The following is a 15,163-nucleotide window of genomic DNA, read 5'->3' as shown; positions in this document are numbered from 1 at the left end:
CCAGACCCTGGCCCCTGCCCTCCCCAAATAGGAACAGGAATCCCCCACTAACCTGAAATGAATGAGTGTGAAAATACCAACAGAAGTCCACAGGTTTCTCTGTGGTGGGCTCAAAGGGTTGAAAAAGTTGTACTCTAACTGAAGGAGCTAGAATTTAAAGGACGCTACCACACATCACAGTGTGTGCCTTTTTGTCCCCACATAAGAGAAAGGGCTGTCTCATTGCACTGAGATATCTGAGAGAGACTGCTAGGCAAAGAGGAATTTGAACGTGTCCTTCACGGAGCAACAACCCAGACAAACACTAGCTACGGTGCCCTCACATAATTGAGGTAATCTTTCATTCAGACAACTTCCAGAATAATCAGAGGATTTAGATACATCATGAGCCCCAACCACCAATGTCATGCAGCACAAGGTGAAAATCTTTTTAAAGGTGTTGAAGGTAAAACACAGTGATCGGATGGACTTGAGAATATTTATTTGTGAAGAGCTCATTCTGCAGATGTTGCTGCCCACCAACAGTAAGGCGGGGGGGGGGGGGGCAGCTCAGAAGCTGTGGGTGCCTCCGACACATGCGCAGCTCCTCAGTGGAGACCAGAAGGAGAGACAGACGTACATCAAGTGTGAATCCCTGGGTCTGCTGAGGCTCTATAGCTAGTGTGGTTCAGATTAGAGATCCAGGGTAAAGCTTGTTTGGTAAGCAAATGAGAAAGGGCTACCCAATGACAGTCACATGCCAGGCACTAGTGAGTTCTCACACCATGCATCTGTGGATCTTTATGGTAGCTCTAAGGAGGCCACAGAAACCTCATTTTACACAAGAAAAATTGAGACCCCATACGGAGCTGGTGAACCCCACAGTTCTTTCCAGAACCAACGTTTCCCTGAGTAGATCATAAGGTTGTCTCAGATCTGGTTGAAATGAAACTTCTCTTAACATCATATAAAGAAGATGTCTAAGAATACTAAAAGAAAACAAACACAGTAACAGAAAGGTGACAAGGATTCCCTCCTCGACCAAACTAAGCCCTCTTCTTGACAAGGCCCTGCTCAGCCCAGTACCCACAAGTCAGTTTCCTGAGAATCCCCCACCCTTGGTATAAAGACACTTCCTCCCTCCTCACCCCTGACATCAAATCAACTTCCTCTTAGTAATGTTCCATCCACTGGTTCCCTCACCCTGTGAATTGGCTGTAAATTGAGCTCAGGGATGAGCTCTCTCCTATTGCAGTAGCTTGAATAAAATCTGTCCTGCCATTTTTAACGAACGACCAGTGCGATTTCTCTTTGATGGGGGGGGGGTGAAGGGTAAATGGGTCACTCTATATCCTTTAGTACCAATCGAATCCCGGAAACATATTATCTATTCAAAGTAGATAAGAGATAGAGATATCAAATATTTAAATGGGTTTTTGAAGACACAGACAAAGGAAAAGGAAAAATTCTTAATCCTCAATAGCTAACCCATGAAGATTTGAGTGAAAACACAGCAGTTTCAACCTCCAATGTAGCTGGTGTTGAGGAATGAGGCATGCATTATATGGGATGTACCACCATTTTCGTAAAATAACTGGTATGCTAACTAGACATCATTCCTGTCTATAAAAGCAAGTCTTATGAGGCTCTCAGAAAGAATTGTGGTTTTCCTTGCAATTTTTATGACTCTTCTAGGTTAATATAAACACAGATGAAATTAATTTATAATTTATTTCTGGTTATCTGGCTCCCCACAATTAATCTAATGAAATTAACATCCACCTATAAAAGCATACACAGGCACACGTAGCCTGTCTCTCACGGCATAAAAGTAGAATACAGATCTTCTTTCATGGGCATCAAATGAAGAGAGGGAAGGTAATTAAAAGTCCTGAAGATATGGTAGGTGGGAATCTGACTCCTTCAGATCAATCAGCTTAAACTGTAGGGGTCCAGGCAAGCTAATACCGTCACATAGCTCCAAATGGATATTCTTTAAATCTTTATTTAGAAGAGAGGCTGAGATTTGCAAACAGCAAAAGCAGAGGAGAAATGGAGCCTGGTGGTGGTTCTGAACATGGGAATTTTGAGGTTAGAAATGAGTCACATGATGATGATGATATATATATAGGCAAAGCCCTTACTGGGGGCTCCGCTTGGGGAGGGAAGGGAAGTGGCAGGCTTTTTGCTGGTTTTACCAGCTGCTTGCAGGGGGGGGCTGCCATTGAGGTATGTTCATTGGCTTTGGGTGCACTGCAGCCCGCGAGGGCTTTTTAACTTCAGCATCCTGGCCCTGTGACAGGGCTGAGTTAAGTAAAAGAGCAAGTAGCAATTTAAGGGCCCCTGGCACCTCCTCTACAGCTTTACCCTTTGGGCACTGGAAGAGTTATGGCGAGGGCACCTGGCTCTGATAATGCACCTGGGGTTGAAAGCCGAGCAGACTGTTTAAGGGTGGGGCTAAATGAAGCACCATGAGTTAAAGCAGGAACCTTTCATGACTGCCAGGCTATGAGCCAAGGTCCAGGAGTGCAGATTCCTTTGTGCCTCTAATGGTTCCTGACTATCTCAGTGGTAGCATCCAGCATCTCTCTTTCCCCCAAGCAATTCAGCTCTGGCCTTAAACACACATGGCCTTCTCTCTCCACCACCACCACCCCCCCAAAAAAAAAAATATCCACCCCACTTTGTGAATACAGGATAGCAACAATCAGTGTTACTCGAGGGTGCCTGTTAGTGACGGGGGTCCTTGGCATTCCAATCCTTCTCCCCACCATCAGGACCCTCTTAGAGAGTTCTGGAACATACACATTTTTCTAAAGAATTCATCCCTCTGATGGTTTAGTGGCCCCTGTAGGTTGGCACTCTGGCTGATCCACCCTTGAATTTGACGCTGCCGACGATTAGGTGATTTCATACTTTAAGAACATGATCATGTGAATGAATCGCTTTGAAGAGATCAAAACCCCATCGTGGCACAGGAGCCCGTAGCAAAGGAAGCTTCTCACTTTGTTGTAGCCAGAAACACTAAAGCAAAAGTCTAAAACACTAAGTCAAAAGTTTCAAGTCTGCAGTCTGTATTGCCTTAGTGCCTCCCTCCCACCTAGACCCAAAGTAGGAACAGCGCTGGATTAATCCACATCCCCAGCGACCAACGCCCTTCGTTAAATCTTTGTTGAACCAAATTGCTGAACCATTCCCAAAATGTGGTGAGTCCAGCAGTCCTGCCCATGGAACCTGCAAATTATCCCCTTTTCAGCTTCTCTGGATTTTCTTCAACCCTTCTTTCCCCAGGCCAAATTCTAATCCTAACCGGAAACTCAGAGCCTTCCCTCTCCTCCGTTGCCACTAAAAGAGATAGTGCAGAGCCCCCATAAAGACCCCCTCAGCCTTCTACTTACAATCCAGTCCATGTCACTTAGAAATGGTGATTTGTCCTGAGAAACGCATCTTTTGTCATTTTCCAAACATTATGCAGTGTACTATCACGAAACTGCATATTCAGGCTATGTGGTCGGTAGATGGTATAACCCATTTTTCCTAGGACCATGTAGGACAAAACAGCATGAGATTGAATCAAACACAAGAGAAAAATGATGAAATTGAACACATGATAAAGAGGAATTCTATGAGGCCACTATTTTCAGCATCCTGCTTTACAGTAAACTTTTTTTTATAAGTGGAAGGAATGCACACTCAAATAACAATAAAAAGTATAATGTAGTAAATAGACACACCAGTAGCATAGCCATCTATTATCATTATCAAGTATCAGGCACTGTACATATTATTAGGTGCTATGCTTTTATATGACTGGCAATGTAATAGTTTTGTTTACACCTACATTGCCAAACATGTGAGTGATGTACAGGCCAGAACATCAGCATGGCTACACATAAACAGGTGCCAGGAAATGTTCAGCTCCTTTATAACTTTATGTGATCATCGTTGTATATGTGGCCCGTCACTGACCAAAATGTCAGTGGTATATGGCTGTTATTCCTAACCTAAACTCCGCAGGAAGATCAGAAAAGTGTTCTTCAAATGGCTCCTTTTATTCCCAATACTCTCTTCTTTCTTGGTGTAGCACCTGGTGATTTTGTTTCCTTGAAGGAAAGCAAGATTCCTGGAATAAATCTGGTCATTCTCAGTCCTCAGTCTACCTTTCTTTACACCGCCATTAATGTACCTGGCACAAGGTTTGCTAAGTGTGTTCTCCAGCTTTTCATTGCTGTTACAAAACATCTGAGATAATCAACCGAAAAGGAAGAAAAGGTCTATTTTGACTCATGGTCTCAGAGGCTTCAGTCCATAATTGGTTTGCCCTGTTGCTTTAGGCCTATGACAAGATAATATATCATGGCAGGAGCACACAGCAAAGGAAGCTTCTTACTTCATTGTAGCCAGAAAGCAAGGAGAGAGAGGAGAAGGGGTAGGGTACCAATCCCTGCTTTAAAGGCATATCCCTGGTGACCTAACTTCCTCCCACTAGGCCCCACCTCCTGAAGATTCCCTTACCTCCCAATAACACCCAAGGCTGGGCACCAAACCTTCAACACCTGAGCCTTTGTGGGGCATTCAAGATACAAACTACAGCACTAAACATTACTGACAAATAAGCCAACATGTAGGCACTTCTGCTGGAAGAAGGGAGTGCACATCAGTAGAACATCTGAAATTCTAAGGAGGCATTTCCTGGCCAGAATTCCTGATTTCCCTACACTCCTATTCCCATAAAAAAGCAAAACATGTAAGACAGTAAAAAAGGTCCAGATCACACCGGAATCACATGAGTATTCAGCCTCCTGAAGCCAGATGCCCCGAAACCATGCACGACCAACCCATGTGCATGAAGATTGGGTCGGGGGAAGTGACAAGCAGCTCTCCTCTGAAAATACGCACCTCTTCATGCTCTTGTTTGGGGGGGGGGGGGGGTTAAATAGACACAGCGCAAAGATGTTTTTCTCCTAAGAAATAAATGTTGGGTTTGCCATGGCAAAACAAATATGATCCAGTATCCAGAGCTTTTGAAGGCAGTGTCCCCAAAACTGGTCTCTGTCCTCGCCCTTTTCATTTACCAGCTCCAAGACCTGCCAGCTCATCTGTAAAATAAGATTACATTTATCTTCCTTGTGGTGCTGTTAAAAAGGTTGAATGAAATAACATATGAGGAACCCTTCAGCAGAATGCTTGGTAACCACAGGTACTCCATGTTTTGTTTTTGTGTTGTTTTTTCCCTACCTTTTCCTCTTAGAATAAGGAGATCATTCAAATATCAGCACCGTAACTTATCACAGCTCAAAACCCTATGCCTCAATTTTAATGCTTACGACACAAGAGATGACTGATCTGCAAATATTTACTCCCTTCATCTCCTAACTCTGGGAGGCATACATCACCTGGACATTGAAGTTGGGCTTGGCTAGGTGACTCGTCTCATGACAGGTGGAGCACACTTCTCCACTCCTTGATCTTGGACTTGACTATGTGAGTTTGGCCCATGGGATGTCAAGAGAAGAGCTGCTGCATAAGAGGCTTGAAATGTTTTGTTTTTTAGTTTTGTAGTTGAACACAATACCTTTTATTTTATTTATTCATTTTTTTTATGTGGTGCTGAGGATCAAACCCAGGGCCTCACACGTGCTAAGTGAGTGCTCTACCGCTGAGCCACATCCCCAGCCCTTGAAATGTTTTTTATAGAACTGGATTTGTCATTCACTGGGAGAACATGCTCCAGGCAGTCCACAGGCCCAAGAAACAGACCCAGACCCAATCTGCAAGTTAGAGCTAAGCTCAGTAGAGCCCAGCCAAACTCAGCAGAGCTACCCAAGCCACTCTGTAGACAAAGGAGCAAAAATAAACCATTGATCCTTTGAGCCACTAAGTTAGAGGGTGTCTCATTATGCAGTATTATGGTGGCTATAACTTTTCACTACCTGAAAAAATTAGTTTTATCCCTTTAGATTTATTCCTGTGTTGGGGGTGAAATGAAGATCAGTGAATATCAGAAGTCACATGTCTACATAAAGGATGTGTAAGTCAACACCAGTGCCTACTATTGAGCTATTTGTTTTTGACATTTATCAACTTATGTGTGAAACTTCTGTTACATTTTTAGGAGGATTTCTCTCTCTCTCCCTCTCTCTTTCTCTCTCTATCTCTCTGCCTTGATCTTTCATAAAGCTCCTCTATTCATTGAATTTTTTGATGACACATTAAAGCACAGGAGACATTTGTTATGTTCCCTTGATGGCCTGTTTTCCCCCCAGAAGTATTTCCCGTACAAAATTTGCATTTTACAGAACAGTTGGTCATGCGAAACTTCTGCCTTCTGCAACTGAGTTATAATTATGACAAAGTACAGGTAAATGAAGTTGCACTTTAAAGAGCTTTCTAGGAGTTGGAAAACTTCGTTATCTACTTCACATATTGAAAACCTCAAAAAAGTTATTAGAAATATACAGTTTGGCAGAACCAAGTCCTAAAATTTGAAAAAATCTATTTTTATATCAAAGTTGACATGTTTAAAGCAGTGCTTCTCAAACTTGAGTATGCAGACCAATTCTGACTCAGTGGATCTGGTGTGGGACCAAGATGTTGCACTTCTAACAAGCTCCAAGGTGAATTCAATGCTGTGGGCCATGCTTCTAGTAGCACAGGTCAGCAGAGTTCCTCAGGGGTCCCTCGGGGGATTGAAGCCTGTGGTTACGCACAGTGGTAACATGTTTATTGATGCCCCCTTTTGCCTCTCTTCCTTCTCTCACATTTCTGCTCCTCATCATGTATCCTGGGATTGCCTCCCAAATGAACAACTTGATTTAGAATCTGCTTTGGGAAACAGCACAAATGAAATCATCTCCTGCACTGCATGTGTGTGTTTGCATGTCTTTCTCCTGCATGGCACCAAGATCTTCTTGAGGAACTGGGTTTCATTGGTCCTGCCCAGAGACTGGCACAGAGCAAGTGCTTGAGCTCTAAGCTGTGGTTACTTATACCAAGTGACTGAACTGAAGATCATGAAGAACAAGTGACCAGTTCTTGTGTCCTTCCTGGGGTTGGGGGTTAGCATCCCTCTATTTTGTTGTTACTGTTATAACAATAAACCAGAGGTGGTATAACTTTATAAAGAAAAGAGGTTTATTTAGCTCACAGACATGGAAGTTCAAGGGCATGGCTCCAGCACTGGTGAGGGCATCATGGAGGATAGTATCACTGTGGCAGGAGCACATAACGGACAATGATTCACATCTCAAGACAGGATGCCAAAGAGCTGGGAGAGCCAGGCTAACTCCTTTTATAACAATCCTCTGCAGAGAACTCAGTCAGAGGTCCCAAGGGAACCACCTTAATCCTTTAAGTCAGTGCCCCACTGACTTAAGGCACTCTCACTACATCCTACCTCTTAAAGATCCACACCAACTCTCAGAACTGCCACACTGAAGACCAAGTTTCCATCGATACACGAACCCTTGGGAGACAAACCACAATTCAACCATAATAATTGCCCCAGCTCTGAAGGATGAGGGAGAATCCCAACACCAAGATGGAGCAGAGGACGCTTTACCAAACCTCTCCTCCTCCCCCACCCACCTTCTACAGAAGGTCGGGCAACCTCAGGGGGTAATGAATGGTCCAAGCACCTGCTCCCAGAGTCCCATGTTCACACTCTGACAACCCATGGGTCATGATAGGACACACCAGCCACTCTGGCTTAGGTTAGCTGTGCCATTTAAAATGCTGTCTCTGGGCTAAGAGTGAACACAGAGTTTTTGGATACCATTGCACCCTCCTGCCCTCATTGTTAAGTCAGGGGAGAGTTTGAGATATTCACTCTTTTTCCTGATTTCTTTGAACACAGCCCGAGTGCCCAAACGTGGCTCATCTTTTCTCTCTCCTTCCTCCTTTCCCCATTAAAAAAAGAAAAAAACCTGGAATATGGGGAGCACAGATGTTAGAGCAAAATGGGGTTACAGATGGCACATGGGGTATAGAAGATTAGAAGATGGTCAACTGGAGACAGGTAAAAGAAAATAGTAGACCTTTCACTTTTAGACTTTTTAATCTAAAAGTAACCTTCCCGAGTACTAAAGATGTGGCTATTTGAGAGTACATATAAATAATTTATAAATAAATATACATCCCGAGAGGGTGCCTTGTCGGATAGTTTTTACTGAGGGATGTGTGACTAAAAAGGTTTAGAAACCATCTACCTATTAGAAAACCAAGCTTGGGGCTGGGGCACTTGCTCAGTGGAAGAGCACTTGCCTAACATGTGTGAGGCACTGGGTTTGATCCTTAGCACCACATAAAAATAAACAAATAAAATAAAGGCATGCTCTCTATCTACAACTACAAAAAAAAAAAAAGAAAAAAGAAAACTGAGCTCACTTCTTTTGACACAGATTACTTTCCTTCCAATTGGTTCCTGATGGCACCCCTAGTTCCTAGACAGGCAGCAGGACAGGTGGAGAGGTATTCCAGAGACACCCCGCCCCAACCTATCAGTGGTCCTCACTGGAGGAATAAAGTCCTGGGATTTATGTTGTCCCATCTTGGGTAAGAGCCACACTGTGTTATGAGGCAGGTGAACCAGGTAACGGCTTCCTTCTGTATCCAGTCCTGCCTCTCTCCAGGTACACAGTGCCCAAGCCACCTGGCCAGGCTGTGGCAGCTGCTTACAAGCTTGGCAAAGTCTGTGCAGGAGAAGTGCGCTGAGCCTCCTGTTTATCTGTCAGCTCTTAAGACCTTCCATGAGATTCTAGACTCTGCTAGAAAGGGGGCAATTTGGCATACCCTTGGCACTCAGATGGTCCCTCCAAGTCAGCCATGGACTGTCTTGCACCTGCTCTTGGAAATTCAAGGAGACAGAACTGAGGCCAACAGCCTCAAGGGTGTGAGAGCCACCTTCTTCTCTAGGAGCCGTGTAACAGGAGAAGAAGCAGTTGGCCCAGATGGCTCAGAGCCTTGAGTGCCATAACCATGACGCATTGAGTGGTGAGGTGACAGGATGATAGGAATGTCATTATCGTCGTCATTCCCTGGGCAGTGTGGTAATTACTTCATTGGAGACCAAAGGACTGTTGGTCTGCCGTGATGGTAATAAATATTTTCTATTGTGCTTCTGTTTTCAAATGACCTTTGCTATTTCCTGGTAATAAGGAAAATTTGCACCTTCAGAGACTGTTCAGTTCTGATTTATTCTTCTCTACTATTTCATTCACTTCACGACAATGCACCAGGAAATTAAAAAAAAAAAAAAAGTTGCTAAGCCAGTCTTTATGGAAGGCCAGCAGGGCAGGAATTCTTTGCCTGGTTAAACATAGACTATGTGCAATGAATGTTCCATTGTGGACAGACTGTGAAGGAGCATTTACACCCATTTGAAGTTTGTGTCATTGTAGAACCACCCTCGTGATGAATGGGATGCTGTCAGGACTGAGGTGCCTTTTCCTTCAATGATGCTGTTACTGTGTTCTCCAGATTCAGAAGCAATTCTTCCTCATAAGTCTGAGCTATTGAAATGCTATCTGGACACAACAGCTTTTGCTAATGTCACTCAGCTTGACATTATCTGGGTGCCCATTGATTGATGAATTGTGTAATGACCGAGCAGTAAGTTACCCTTTTAGACTTGAAGCAGTTAGGATTCTCCTTTCTTTAGCCTGCCTCCTCTGTCCTTGATTGCAGGGAAAATGGACTTCTTGGCTATTGCTGAAAAGGTAAATCTAAATGAGATTGGAAAGCCTTTCCAAGCATTATCAGAGCTGTAACCCTATAAGAATTCCAGGTAATAGCTCCTAGCAGGACCCCTTTACTCGCTGAGGGCCACAGACCATTCAAGGTAGAACATTTCTCAACTCTGAGTCGTCCCACTTTGGATTCTCCTGGAATGCTTTGCTTGGACATTGAAAAAAATCCCTCTTCATCTTTTAAGAATGCTCAGCTCAAATGTCACCTCCTCCTTCATGATCCTCGACCCTTCCCTAGAATCATAGTGTAACAAAGTGAAGAGTGAGAGGGAGGGTAGGCGCCCACCATGCCACTCAAGATCTAGGTTCACACCTGCACCGGTTCACACCCCTAATTCTATTTCCTGTGAAGGCCAAAGCCTTTCCCAAAAGCCTGTGGATTTATGGTTATGGAAGTCAATGGTTTCTGGCCCTTGGTTTCTGGTTGTAGTCTCTGACTGGTACCACATGAATCCAAACAAGAAATTCAAAAGTTTCACCTTATTCACTTAATTCAACAAAAGAGTAATCACCCAACCCTGGTCGACCTCACCAAAGAGCAGATTGGCAGAGCTGGAAGAAGCAGAAGAGAGAGGATATACACAGCACGTCTTGGTCTGTTCTTGCTAGTATGACAAAATCTCTTATACTGAGTAGTTAATAAATAATAGAAACTTATTTCTTACTGTTCTGGAGGCTGGGAAATCCAAGATCAAGTTTCCAGTGGATTTGGTGTCTGGTGAGGGCTCACTCTCTGCTTTCAAATGGCTCCTTCTCACTGTGTCCTTACATGGCAGAAGGGTACAAAGGGACAGACTCCCTTAAAGCCCTTTTATAAAGGCACTAATCCCATTTATGAGTGAGACTTCATCACTTAATCACCCTCTAAATTCCCTACTTCTTAATACTACTGCCTCGGGAATTAATTTTCAATATGCATTTTGGAGACAGACAAATATTCAAACCGTCGTGTTCTGCCCTGGCCCCGTAAAATTCATGTCCATCTGTCATACAAAATATATTCATTCCATTCCAGTAGTCCCAAAGTTCTTAACTCATCCCAGCATCAACTCAAAAGTCTTACATCCAAAGTCTCATCTAAATCAGAAATGGGTGAGATTTAAGGTGCAATTCATCCTTAGACATATGATCAAACAAGTCATGCACTTCCCAAACCCAATGGGAGACTGGCATGGGGTGGGCACTTACATTCCAAAACGGAAAAATAAAAAGGAAAAAGGGGTAACTAGTCCAAAGTAAATCCAAAGTCCAACATGGCAAACAACATTAAATTTTAAGGCTATAGAATAATCTTTGACTCCATGTCCCATCTTCTGGACATACTAGGTTGTAGTTGGGCCTCCCAAGATTTTGGATGAGCCCACTCTGACAGTTTTGCTGGGTACAGTCTACACAGAAGTTCTCGTGAGTTAGATCCTCATGCCTGCAGCTTCCCTAGGTTCTATAATTCAGGGATTTCAGGGGTAGCTCTACCCCATGGCTGTATTAGGCATTTACCCAGGGTCTCTGACATGGTCCAGCTCCTGCAGCAGTTCTCTATCTGAACCCCAAGGCTTCTAAATGGTCACAGTCATGCCCCCATAGCTTGTGCACTCTGTGCACCTGTATAACTAGCACCACGTGGACATTGCCTAGGTTTATCACCTTGTGATGAACACAGGTTTATCACCTGTGACTTCCATAGAGAACCCAAGCTGCACCTGGACCCACTGCAACTGAGAAATACTGTGCCCAAATGTGGGGAGCAGAGACTTGAGGCCGTGCTGGGCAGTGAACCCATGGTCTCACAGGTACCTTGGTCCCCTCCTTTAAAATAATTCTGTCCTCAGAGCCTTGTCACTGTGGGTCTATGATTAGGAGTGGCATCCTGGACAATATTCAAAATGCCTTCAGGTCATTCTTCCATGGTCTTGATCAATAAATAGCACCTGGCTTCCTCAGACTCGGACCTCATCTCCTTGCCAAACAGTTTTTTGACCACACCCTTGATGTTCATTACTGAACATGTTCTCTTACTTTTTATGGTCTGAGAATTTCCCAACTCTTTAAGATCTTTTTTCCTCCAGATCAAAAATTCCATTTTTAATTCATTTCCTTCTTACTTTTTATGATAAGCAGTCAAGAAAAACTATGCAGCCCCCTCAACATTTGACATGGAGATTTCTTCCACCAGATATCCTAATGCATCACTCACAAGTCCTGTTTTCCAGAAAACAGTGGGACATGAATATAAGTCAGTCAGGTTCTTTGCCATTTTATAAAAAGGGTAGCCTTTCCTCCATTGCCCAGTACAATGTTCCTCATTTCCATCTAGGACTGCATTGGAATTGCCTTTACTCTCAATACTTCTGGCACCCTCTAAACAGTTGCATTTGAAAATCTCTCAGAAGGGGCTAGGGCAGTGGCTCAGTGGTAGAGTGCCTGCCTTGCACATGTGAGGCCCTGGGTTCGATCCCAGCCTCACATAAAAATAAATAAAGATATTGTGTCCATCTACAACTAAAAATGTAAAAAAAAAAAAAAATCTCTCAGAAGATTGAGGCTTTCCCTAAAGCTTTGTTTTCCGGTAAGACCTCACCAGAATAGCACTTTACAACCCAGCCTTCACCCAATACCATGTTCTAAGTCAATTCTACATTTTAAGGTGTTATGTTACAACAGTACCCACTTCTGATACCAATGTTTTTTTTTTATCTAGGCCCATGCCTGCTGATATATATATATATATCAGTTTGATATATACAGTTTGCTCTCTGCTTCCAAGATGGCATCTTCAGACCATGTCTTCGCATGATGCAAGGGCAAAAAGGGACAAATAGACTTCCTTGAGTCTTTTCATAAGGGCATTAATCTCATTTGCAAGAAGCCTTAAACCCCCAGCCCTTTATACTATTGCACTGGGGCTTAAATTTCAATATTAATTTTGGGGAGATACAAACACTTAAACCATTACACAGCATATCTAATAATAGTTGGAAGTTCAACTTAGACATTCCTGTTATTCAAAAGCCCTCTTTGGCCTCTCACTAGTGGGCTCCCCATACAGCACTAGTCTGATGTATCCTATGGAGGACTCCAGTCTTATCTCCTTCCTGATGCGTTGGCCCCAGAGAAAATGCAGGGCACCTTGTCAGTGTCCCACACACCCACAAAGGCATTTTCCTCCAGACAGTTCTATATATGGGCAGACTTTGGGGAATCAATATTAAGATACTGTTTTTCACCTACTTTCATGAGTCATTTCTTCATCTTCATAAAGGAGAATCTTCCTGTCAATTAGCATAGTACTTTATTTATGTGCATGTCTGTGTTGATCCAGTGCATTTTGTTTTCCATCTATGATTAATAGTAAGCTATTGAACAATTATTCTGTGGTTTTAATTTTTTTAATCACTCAATATAATGTCATAATACATTATAACTAAGGAGACTTCCTACAGAATCCACTCTTGCCTTCTGGAAGCCTGTGGTCTAGAAAATGATGTAAAACACAGAATTAACTAAGGTTGGCATGCCTGTGGAGGAGGTGCTCAGTCAGGGCTGAGTAGTCACATTGCCTAGAGTCAGGCTCAGAGGGTCAAGGATCTGTTTGAAACATCCCTGGATTTCCCTACCTTCCTTCCTGTTTTCTCACATCATCTCCTTCATGTTGCCTTATTCTTCCAAAATGATGCATTTGGAGTCTAGGGAGTCTGTTTCTTCTGTGAACAATTGTATGTTCCTTTTTGACCTTGAGGACCTCTATGATAGCTAAAAGTTCTTAACCATGTGGGGGAGGGGAAAATTAGGAAGGCTTCTTAGAAATACACATGCCCCTGGGAAATGATATTGGCTTAATTATATTTTTGTATTATGCATGTGTAAGAATATGTCATAAGAAATCCCACCATTACGTACATACTTTCCCATAATAAAATATGAAGGAAAAAAGGAACACACATGCCCACCCCTGCTTCTCCCAATTCCTAATATTTCATGCAATCCTGTTCTCTAATCACCACCCAACCCAAGCCCAGAACAGGACTGCGGATGAAAGCAGGTGTTTGGGAACTGGAGGTAGACCCAGAGACTAAGGAGAAAGAACAGAATGGAAGGGAAGTAGGGTCTGGAAAAGCCCCTGGGCTTCCTTCCAGAACTGGGGATCAGTGGCCACTCCACCAGCTGAAAGAGTGGGATAAACTTAGGAAAGGGTAGTACTTTCTTTCGCTCTGAAACTTGATCAAATCGTTGTTTGAACTGATGTCACAATCTCTACCCTTTTTAATTGGCTTTCCTAAAGACACCAGAAATTATCATTCTGATTCACTGAAAGAGGCCGTGTACTGGAGACACCATTTCCGCCACTGTTGATATCTTATCACCCCAACGACACAATGGGGTGACTGAGTTCATGGCTAACGATTATAGTTTCACAACATCCCAGCTCACGCATGAAGACAAATCTCATTCCATCTGCTGTTTCTGCTAAAGGGTCGGTGATATTTCCACAGTTAATTATAGCAATTACATAGAAAATAATGTGTTTACTCTGAAAAGCCAGATTTGATTTTTGTGATTGGATAGTTTTGACAAAGGCACAACAGATTCTAAGAAGGCAAAGGTCTTCTTTATAAGAAAGAGTCACATAAAATCCTTTTCTGCTGTAACCATGAAAAATGCTACCTAGAATATTTTCTGTTATATTATCTATTAGTATCTATATTGTACAGGAGATGCAATCAGAAGTGCATCCCTTAAAGATCCTGAGATCTTTAAGTTGTCTTAGAATTATACTCCAAGAAGCAACGACATTGCCCTCCAAACTCCCTGCTATTTCTGACAGCTCAGCTAATTCTCCTGATTCTGGTTAAGAGTGTTATTATTTAAAAAGCCTAATATTCAGAGAGAATTAACATGAGCTGAACTCAGGTTAAGACCTTCTTTTATTTAATCTGTTTCCTCGCTCTCTTACCACATCCTATCCGTTTTTCAAGGCTAAATGGCTTTATTTACATATTAGTTCTTTGCTTCCCTTCCTCAAAAAATGCTTTTAATACAGAATAGTTTCCTCCCTGTCTTTATTTTTTTCTTTAACTCAAAATGGAAGTTCCGATGCACATCCTTCTCGCTATTGGCATATTACCACCAATGTAACCCAAATGACAATGATCTGTGACTTCCTTGCTCAGAAATCACTACCTAATCTGCTTTGCTCAGTTCCCCTCATCCTAGCACCACGATGCCACTGAGCACATGGCAAGGTTGTCAGCCTGCTGGGTTTGACTGTACTCTGCTTCCTCCTGTGTCTTCCAAGATAACCACCATCTCTCACTTTCCTCCTATTTCACCGATCACCCTGGCACGGGCTGAACAAGGAGCCAGTAAAGGAGTTAGACAGAGTGTGACCAATGATATGGAAAAAAAAAAAAACAAGAGAGGAAGGTGCTACAGAAAGAGAA

The sequence above is a fragment of the Ictidomys tridecemlineatus genome, chromosome 2 (genome assembly GCF_052094955.1).
Source record: "Ictidomys tridecemlineatus isolate mIctTri1 chromosome 2, mIctTri1.hap1, whole genome shotgun sequence".
NCBI lineage: Eukaryota > Metazoa > Chordata > Mammalia > Rodentia > Sciuridae > Ictidomys > Ictidomys tridecemlineatus.
This window is presented reverse-complemented; position numbering follows the sequence as displayed.